General features: G+C 37.7%; 1 long non-coding RNA gene across 2 annotated transcripts; it reads left to right on the top strand.

Moving 5' to 3' along the window:
* The first annotated feature begins 524 nt into the window (after window positions 1–524).
* Window positions 525–10,348, top strand: LOC139975466 (uncharacterized). 2 transcript variants are annotated; one of them, XR_011795741.1, is made up of 4 exons: window positions 525–559; window positions 6,349–6,546; window positions 6,985–9,125; window positions 10,256–10,348. It is a non-coding gene; the product is annotated as an uncharacterized lncRNA (long non-coding RNA). The 2 variants fall into 2 exon arrangements; XR_011795740.1 differs by lacking the exons at window positions 525–559; window positions 10,256–10,348 and having other exon boundaries at window positions 5,683–6,546; window positions 6,985–7,261.
* The last annotated feature ends 531 nt before the right edge of the window (window positions 10,349–10,879 follow it).

Here is a 10,879-nt window from a genome sequence, read left to right as displayed (position 1 = left end):
GGTCATGTAGCAAGACTTCCGGAAGACGTTCCAGCAAAGGTTGCTTTAAGAGAAGCACTGAGACATACTGATAAACCAGTAGGAATGCCCGTGACTACCTTGCTTGGAAAAATAAAGTCGCAATTTAAAGACGTTAATATTAACAATTTCGAGGAAGCAATAAACCTTGCGCAAGATCGTGATACGTGGCGGAGGTTAATCACTGAGCATGTCAGATAGACGAGACTCAACTTACTACTACTACTACTGTACTACAAATGTCGAACGAGGAACGCGGAATAAGTAACTAACTCCACACCGGTCAGCTTCCATACGTTGAAAGTGTAGTGATATTCATCATGCAGTTGCTGTAAAGGGTGCAAGACTTGTTTCTGGTCCAGTCCACCGGCTGTCGGATTACAACCTCAACGCACATTGGTGCAGAGTGTGACCTGAACTAACCGAGTTCCCAACAGATACCCTTTATGAACTAAGACGAATTTGTTATGACTGTCGTAAATAAAAAATCATGTATACTACTAGGCCTAGTACATTGTTGCATACCTGGTGAACAAACCTGGTGAGTGTTACGTAACATTAAGCTAAGTTCGTACAAAGTAGCCTAAGCTTGTAGTATTGTCTATTTGGTATAGTGCTAGTGTACTACTATTAGTACTACCACTAGTGATAACAGTCATACATGGGCCTATATAAGCTACGGTATAAAAGCATAGGTATAATCAAACCTGGGGGAAATAGCAAAAGTTACACTAGTTGTTAGTATTCAAACTACGTTGTTACCAAAATGGGGGACTCGTATGTTGTATCTCCACCAACATTTGATTGGAATTCAAGTGACTTACCGACATCATTTCAAAATTTCAAAAAGGATTGTTGTCTAATGTTTGATGGTCCCATGGCACAATCTGGTAAATGAGGCAAGATACAAGTCACATATGTACTATTGTGGATGGGCCAGCAGGGTATTAACACTTTTGATACATGGAATGTTACAGACACACAACGTGAAAGTCGTGATGAAATTTTCAATTTGTTTGAGAAACACTTCAATGAACCGAAGACAAATTATCGGCTAAGCAGGTTCCAACTTCAAAAATTCAGACAAATGCCTCCTGAAAATGTTGATAAATTCATAACCTGCTGCCGAATCCCGGGTAGTAAATGTAACTTTAATACAACTGAGCTTGAAAGTAGACTGATTAAACAGCTATTAATTGGCGCATCACACAAGATGGTGCAACAAATTCTGTTTGGCAAAGATGAAACCCTAAAGTAAGATGATGCATTAGATGTAGCAAGAACATATGAGGCTACAAGGATACATATGGAAGCATTAAATTCACCCTCTATATCTGTAGACTATGTGCACAAAGGTATAATACCAAAGTCCATCCTGGAAATACCCAAAATATTTGATTCCGCATATATTTACAGTATAAATGGTCCTCAAAAATTAGCTGATAATCAAGCTGTTGTCACCCTGAACATAGCTATAGGTGATCAGCCATGAAAACCATGGTCATGGCTTACAATGATAGCATCATGCATCATTTCGGTACTCATACTTTAAAGTGCGAGTTTCGTATTAGAACTATAGAAACTGAATTTTATGTTGCTGATGTCAAAGGTCTAGCTATTTTGGGATTAAACCTATCCCTAATATTGAAGTTAGTTACTTTGCATTGTGGAGTGTCTGTTGATACCACTAAAATTGACACTGCAGATGACTTAAGAAAATTATACCCTGATAGATTTGAAGGGATTGGCAAATTAGAAGGAAAAACATATTGCTATGAACACAGATGTTCCACCGGTAGTTCATGCTGCTTGTAGATGTCCAATACAAATAACAGATGATTTAAAGAAAGAATTAGATGAGATGGAGAAACTAGGTGTAATTGAATCTGTAACAGAGCCAACCGATTGGATCTGTACTCCCAACAAGCCAATGGGAATTGGCGTGTATGCCTAGACCCCAAAGACTTAAACTCTGCCATAAAACGTACTTACCATAAAACCCCAACATTGGAGGAAGTTTACTCATAAGCTTTCACACAGTATCATACTCTCCAAATTAGGTGCTAGACATGAGTATTGGTCTATCATGTTGGATGAAGAATCCAGTTTCCTAACTACTTTTAATAGTCCATTTGGGCGGTATATATTTAAAAGATTGCCATTCGGCTTGTCTGTTAGTCATGACATATTTCAGGCAAAGATGGATCTAATTTTGGAGTTATGTCCAGGTACTATGGGAATTTCAGATGACATAGGTGTGTATGGCAAAACAGAGGAAGAACATGATCAAAAGGCTCATGAAAGTGGCAAGAGAGAAGGGACTTTTGTTCAATTACGAGAAGTGGGAATCAAGAAGCCAAGTATTAAATCCTTTGGATCAATTTATGACTCACAAGGTGTGCACCCAGACCAAAATTCTTTATTGTCAAGTCTATACGTAAAGGCAAATCTACTAGTAATACAGTAATTGACATGTGCCAAAGTGTGTTTTCAGAATATGGATTACATGAAAAGCTAGTATCTGACAATGGAAGTCAATACTCAAGCCAAAGCTTTAAGGATTTTGCAAAACAATGGAACTTAAGTCATATTACCTTGAGTCCTGGGTATCCTCAGTCTAATGGTTTCATAGAGAGACAAGTTCAAATCATAAAAAACAGGATGGTCAAGGCAAAGCAAACAAATACAGATGTTTATCTAGCCTTATTATGTCTTAGTCTCTTAGAGCAACGCATGTAGACAGAAAAATACCGTCTCCAGCAGAACTACTGCTCAATCGTAAAGTGAAATCTACTCTTCCTGTCAGAGTACAAAATAAGAATGTTGATCGTCATTCAATTTTTGAGCGTATGCAGGATAGGCAAAATGCACAGAAATTCTATCATGATAAAACAGCAAAGCCGTGAAAGACATGAACCACGATCGTATGAACTTCAAACCGACTCAGGCGGAATCCTGAGGAGAAATATGAAACATTATAACTCATAACTCTGACCCCAGTTCAGAATAGAAAATATTCTGGCACCAGAACCAGAAAGTCCAGACCTACAAGAAGATGTTTTACGTTACTAGGTCTGGTCGGAGAGTGAAGAAGAGATTGATGTTGGATTTATAATTTGTAATTTATAAGTTGTGTAGTATTGATTTGAAAATACTACCAGACTCACACAAAGCCCTTGTAATTATTAAGAAAGTTTAATTGAATTGTAGCCTATCTAAGACTCCCAACTTATTAATGAAAGGGGGATAGAATGTTATTGAATATGCATAGATACACGTGTGCAAACGTTGCACTACATTATAGAATCTACACCTGTTGTTATTGAGCTGTGCATTTGCATATTGGTATATAAGATGCCATCTGCACGTCCTTTTACACGATGTCGTAGAATTTAAAGCAATCATAAATACAGTAGAATTATATTTTGCAAGGTCGAGTTGAAGGTAGCAGAAAACCTGGAAGACCCAGGACCAGATGGTTTGACCAAATAAAATCTTTGGTCGGATCGAGTTCTCTTCAAGATCTTTATTCTCTTGCCAAGGATCGTCAGAAATGGCGTGCCATTGTTGACGTCACGAGCTGTCAGTCATGACGGGATCGAACCAACCATATTTTGCAAATTAGCGAAGATAGAAGTTTTGTCCTCATGATCAAACATGAACATAGTGATAGATGACACATTGCTCTATTCCGTGTTGTGTGTCGTACTACGAAATTATTTCTATAACTAAAGATAATTAATTTTAAACATTTTGCTACTGACTGAGTTCTAATGGCAGATTGTACACGCTGTACATAGTGGAATTTATTACAATTATAAATTATATAAATTTTTTTTGAATCAAAATTTGGCGAAGATAGAAGTTTTGTCACCAATATCAAACATGAATAGAGTAATAGAAGAGATATTGCTCTATTTCGTGCATAGTGTGTCGCACTACCTAACTATTTCTATAACTAAAGATATTTATTTAAACATTTTGATAGTGACTGAGTTCCAATGGCAGTTTGTACATGCTGTAGTGGAATTTATTACAATCATAAACAGAATTTTTTTCAATTGAAATTTTGCCGAAGATAGAAGTTATGTCACATATATGACACATTAAAAGGGTCATATAAGAGACATTGCTCTATTTCGTAATGTGTGTCGCACTACCTAACTATTTCAATAAATAAATATAATTAATTTTAAACAATTCGCTAGTGACTGAGTTGAAACTGCTGTTGGTACACACTGTACTGCAATGCAACGCAATCATAAATAGAATAATATTTTTCAATCAAAATTTTGGCGAAGATAGAAGTTATGTCATGTAATGTTATTGAATATGCATAAGATACACAAACGTTGCACTACATTTTAGAATCTGCACCTGTTTGTTATTGAGCTGTGCATGTGCATATTGGTATATTAGTTAGAGCATGTTGTCTGCTCGTCCTTGTTCACCCTGTCTCTCCATCTGTCAACATGTAATCTTGGACATGTCGTCCTGTATCTGTCCTGTAAAGCATGACTATGTTACGCAATCAAATATAACAAGATGTTAATACTCACTGTCGACTGTGCTCTTCTTGATTGCTTAAAGAACTCATATATTTATTAACAAAGAAACATGACATATCACTGATATCAAACATTAACAGAGTGATAGAAGAGACATTGCTCTATTTCGTGATGTCGCACTATCTAACCATTGCTATAACTAAAGATAATTAATTTTAAACATTTCGCTAGTGACTGAGTTCTAATTGCAGTTTGTACACGCTGTAGTGAAATTAATTTACAATCATTAATAGAATTTTTTGGTAATCAAAATTTGGCGAAGACAGAAGTTACATCACCGATATCAAATATGATGAGAGTGACAGAAGGGACATTTCTCTATCTTGTGATATTTTCGCACTTCTTTGCTATTCCTATGACAAAGATTATTAATTATAAACATTGCATTAGTGGTATGAATTGTACCATAAATTTTATTTACAAACAATTAATGAGTACCAACGCACCTTCACCGTTCCTTGTTGTCCGCTAGAAATTAGATGGCGGTCTTAGCTTTTCTCCTTAAGGTGGCATACTCCTATTAGAGTCTATATCCATCCGCTCGATTGTTCTCCTTCAGGAAAAGTGCCAAAAGCAGCAGGAGCAGCAGGACCTGTTATAAATCATGATCTTGTTTTTTGTGGCTTGCATCATGCATGTTGAAGAGCATGAATGGAAGTACATGTGGTGAGAAAATTGGGTCAATTGAGCTAATTTTAGACCCCTTTAGGCCTCCCAGGAGCAGCGTTTACCACTGAGTGAAGAGGTTTGTTTAAAAGTGACGAAAACTTCCGGCTTGAATAGCAAAAAATCTACATGGTCATGATACGGAAAATTGATAGTGCCATGAAAGGCCAACTTGTCAGCTATCCGGTGATGGGTATTGTTTAGCTAGTGAAAACTTCTATAGACTTAGAGACCACATTACTTTTGTGATTTAGTGTGTAAGTCAATGGGGCTTTTAATGGGCCTATGCTACCTTAATCGAAAATGCCAAATTTTTATTTTAAGTGCTAGAAGTCCCAAGTTTGGACCAAAGTAGTTGCTATGGTGTGTAAAAATGTTTTTTCAAGCAAACGTCTGAAAATTTCAAGCTTGGGTGATTTTTATGCATAAATTAGTATTACAGCCTTAAAGTAACACAAAGAGCATGTGCGTTTCTATACATGAGACTAGAACTGCCTTCTGAGCATGTCTGACTAATTTTTTTCTCAACAATAAATTATTGGGTCATTAAGCCTTGACCTACCAAAGCTTCAGTACTTTGATTCCTGCCTTCAACCTGCTAAATAGGTGCCAAATGCACAAAATTCAAAATCCTTCACAATCAGACCCAAATGCCTGCAGTGTGTGTGACGTGAACGACTAAGTTCAGTGAAATTTGACATCTGTGAGCACCTAAAGTTCATTGTAATCATATTTTAGGTTATTTTTGCTAAAGTTGGAAGTACCTGGTGTTTAACTAATGACAAAAACTCAGTTTCAATGCATGAAATACCCATAATGTTGTTAGCTTAGGCCTAGGCCTCAGGTTCATAATGGCGCTACCTGTACATTAGTATCCTAGACCAAGTCTACACCAGCTGTAGCACAATGTTGTATGAGGTCTGTATCCTAAGTGGAGTGGCTGCTGAGTGCTAATACCTTGCACAGAGAATGTTTTGAGTCTTATTTAGCAAATAATCCACAAAGGTATGCATTTTCTGCTCCTGCATAAGTGCATCAAGGTTTTTTTTTAGCCTACTCACTATCATTAATTTCCTGTTGTTTTGTCAATTTTCAGAGAAAGTTGATGTGCTAAGTCCTCAGCATTCACAGCTATATACTTTCAATGGATGTGGTATCAATGACTCAACTGGTTAGATGAGGTAACAACAAATCCCAAACGACTCTGACAGCAGAAAGAGATATCCTGATGCTTCCATGGGAGATCTACTGTAGTAACTATAGGAACCAGTGCTTGCCACCAATGGAGAATAAGGTAATTTGACGTTGTTGTTCTTTGCCGAGCAACAAATTTGAATGTTTTATCATGAAATATGGCCCCTTATCCACCTCTCTTCCCTTATAACTGTCTTTAAAACATTGTAACAACCTATGCACAAACCTTTAAATGGACTGGATATGCTATTGAGGTGAACAGTGTATCTTGATAGCATTCCAGTAAGCTTTCCTTTTCACTACTGTACATACTGTGACAGTGAGGCTGTGGTTTACAAATCCTGATGATCCAGTTTTGGCAAAGAACACCTTCAATTCTCTTCTCTTATTCTTAGTAACTTAACAGTTGCACTGGAGTGACATGCAATATCAGTTTAACATGTTCCAAACAGTTCTGGAATACATTGGGGTATGTCCTGTAGGTCAGTTTGGGAGGAATCAGCTGAGCTAAACAAAAGTAGTTTTCATCACTTTTCAGAGCCAGAGACGAAAAAGCCCTCCCCGCTGACCCTTCTCTGGATGATGTTTCTGCAGGTAGGGCAAGCCAGACCAAGTGGACTGTGATCAGGTATACCAATAAAACCTGCAAGAATCATAAATGCACCCAAATTGGTCAAGCTTATCAAAATTGGTGACTGGAAATGTTATTGCAGACATAGACCTGGTTACTGCTTACACAGTATTGCTCATATGTGTATTTACACACTGCACCATGCATACTGAATCTCTGAAAATACATCTTTATGGACCTAAAATGATAATTGCATAGAATTCTGTTGTGGTTTACATTGTGACGACTATAGAAAGTATCATTTTGGTATTAAAAAAAATTCATCTCTCACTTAAGGTGGCATACACCTATTAGAGTCTATATCCATCTGCTCGATTGTTCTCCTTCAGGAAAAGTGCCAAAAAGCAGCAGGAGAACATCTTTTTTGACCTGTTATCAATCATGATCTTGTTTTTTGTGGCTTGCATCATGCATGTTGAAGAGCATGAATGGAAGTACATGTGGTGAGAAAATTGGGTCAATTGAGGCAATTTTAGACCCCTTTAGGCCTCCCAGGAGCAGCGTAGGAAAATTGTTTACCACTGAGTGAAGAAGTTTGTTTACAAGTGACGAAAACTTCCGGCTCGAATAGCAAAAAATCTACATGGTGATGATACGGAAAATTGATAGTGCCATGAAAGGCCAACTTGTCAATGGGTAGCCTTTAGCTAGTGAAACTTTTATCTAGACTTAGAGACCACATTACTTTTGTGATTTATTGTGTAAGTCAATGGGGCTTTTAATGGGTGTATGCTACCTTATTGTCTGCTCTAATTGTCCGCTCGTAATGTCTGCTTACTTCAAGCAGGTGTGCTTGGCAGCGATCAACATGAAGTTGTCACAGAATGTTAGCACCAATCAAAGTAGATCTCAGAAAAGCTTTAGGGTTTCAGCCAATCACAGGTATTTCCTGGATAAACAACATGTCTGCACCCTTGTGTAAACTTATGCCGACCCCGGTTTCAGTGGTGTACAAGAAATTACGTTAGTAATAGCGGAAGCTGGTCACTTCGCCCAACAACCATTTCGCCCAACTGCCATTTTGACCAACCTTACCATTTGGTCATTTCTCCCAACCTTTGCTGGTTATTCGACCAACATTGATTAAATATTATACTTCAATATAACGGACGGGGATACTTCTATGGGTTTGGTCAATTTAATAAGGAAACGTTCGGGCATTGTTATCGCTACGGAATACGAACCGCGCGCGGCCATCTGAAAAAGTCAACTTTCCATTGCTTGCAAGTGACATTTTGTTCGTGCCACTACAAAATGCAGACAGTAATGAAACATGATACCTTGTTATCTTTAGCTGGACCTGAGATGTCCATCGCTGTGTTGTTTGTACACTGTGCTGTGGGTATTGACCTCAGCTGTAGTTGCTGACTGTACACTAGTGTCTAATTACCGACGGTAGCAAGCTGTGTGTGTATTTTCTGGGATCGATGGTGGTGTCTAACACTTCTGTTACACCTCTTTCGAAACTAGGTCAGATTACCGGCATTAGACGATTCTTTATGCGCGAGTCTTCACACCGTCTAAGGAAACTTGAAGACGTGGTTACAGTCGGTAGGATGGATCAGTGTTTTAGGGGTTAGGTTTGATAGGTTTTTATGGAGACCGATTCCTCTTTGTATAACATTAGATTAACACTATGTATACGAACGGACATCACTTTATTTACCTACCACAAAGTAATATAACCCAAAATAAATCAAATTGAACAGTTAGTGAAATAGAAAAAAGTGATATTATTCTGACTGAATATGAGTAAAAAAATGGTTGGTCAAAATGACCAACAAGGTTGGGCCAATTGACCATGCTGGTTGGGCGAAATGACCATGCTGGTTGGTCGAAATGACCATGCTAGTTGGGCGAAATGGCAGTTGGGCGAAATGGTTGTTGGGCAAAGTGACCAGAAAGCATAGTACATGAGTACTAAATTAGGCAAAGGCCTAACACTTAATGTTAACGTTTACAGCTCGTTAGGCACCTGGACCTTATTAGCTGGAAACAAAACCCATGATGTGGGACCTGTTGAAGATTCGTGTGGATCTTCCAGGCAGGTAGGTCTAGGCTGTATAATGTTTCTTCTCCAGTCTGTTTGTTCAAACAAGAGGATATTAATTATTCCTATTTCCCCAGGATATTTCAGAAATATCCTGTAGACTTGAAGACAAACAATGGTCTGTTTGAGATGTTGAAATGTAATGGTCTCCAACTGTGTAATCTCATTGAACTTCAATAGGCCTACATGTTATAATATTCGTTGCAAATTTGTGATTGGCCATGAATAACATTATCTGCAACAAAAAAAACATTTTTACAGGTTGCACAAGATTATCCTTCCCCTAATGAAGTCTTCTCAAACTCTGTGGGCTGTGTGGGCTGTAATGTATATTCCAAAAAGTGGAGATTTACTCCACATCCGTGATTGATTTATCATATTCGTACATTCATCGCTGATGTTTCTCCAAAGGTTCATTCCCTATGTGTGGCAATTGTATTGAGAGACGATTTGGTTTTTGACATTCAACTCCAAAATTGGACTTCAGTTTTAAAATTGCAAGTGTTTAGTAACAGACCAAATTGATTTCTTTCTTTTTGGAAATTTGTTAGGCGATTATATAATCTGTTCTGGTGATGCAGAATTCGTTCAGTAGGTGGTTCAATTCCATCAACAGATATCATACAGCCAAACAGTTTCCAAGAAGGTAAAGAAGGCACCATAATGAGACTTGTAGGAAGAGGCATTACAGGAGCAAGTGGACCTGCTCTGTAGGCCCATAAGTTTAAACAGAAAAGAAATTTTTATTACACACATAGGCATATGTTTCTCATCAGAAACTACAAAGTTTTGCATATTGGTGAACTATGCAAATATTACAGCACGTTGGCATGGCTGAGCTAACAATGGATGATTTTGAGCACCTCTTGTACAGCAAAGCCAAAGTGTTCATTAGCACCATTAGATGACTTGAAATAAACACATTTTTTCACTTGGAATCCCTTTGTGCTTAACTTTGCAACTGACCACCCCAGATAAAGTTATCATGAATAATGTGCATCTTGTATAATGTTCTCCATAATTTCTCCCACTTATTATTTGCTATTCTGTGCTCCCCAGTTTTCCATTAAGGACATGCATTAGTCACTGAATCACGTATATTATCTATCTAATTTTTGTCCATTTTAGGGCAGTATACCACCCCAGAAGTGTTTGAAATTGGAACAATGGTAGACACAGCACACATAAGCCTGTGGAGGAACATTACCTCAAAAGTGCAGGTACTTTATGAATAATTGGATTCATATCCACATACTGTATAGTTTATGTTGTGTATAGTGAGTGAGTCTGTCATACTTATGTAGAAGGTGAGTATGATCTCACATAGAATGGTATATCAAGGCAGTGTCCAGTAAAAAGGAGACTTCAACTGCAATAGCAATTATCACTTGATAATTTATTAGAAAATGACAATATGTGATAAGGGAGTGGGGTGGGAATTGGGGACAGCATAATAAGCATATAAAATGGTATCACTGTTCCTGTGGCTATGTAAAGGCCTCTTGGAATTTCTTTATATTCTTGCAAGGGAAAAAGTTAATAAGTAAAATGTTTTGTGCAATGCAGAGGCCCGGTATAAAAATTGGACATGCATTGATAGGCTTTCAAGTAAATCACTAATTCCAGGTGTGGTTCCTCTTAAAGGTATGCTGTATTGGTCCCAAATGTGCTAGATATTCAAATATGGTCACCTTTGGTCAAAATTCTTAAACTGTTTTTATTTACAACCTACGAGGAAATTTCTAAACTGGG

The sequence above is a fragment of the Apostichopus japonicus genome, chromosome 10 (assembly GCF_037975245.1).
Source record: "Apostichopus japonicus isolate 1M-3 chromosome 10, ASM3797524v1, whole genome shotgun sequence".
In the NCBI taxonomy this organism is placed as follows: Eukaryota; Metazoa; Echinodermata; class Holothuroidea; order Aspidochirotida; family Stichopodidae; genus Apostichopus; species Apostichopus japonicus.
Note: the sequence above shows the minus strand (reverse complement) of the source record. Positions and strands in the feature narration are given on the sequence as shown.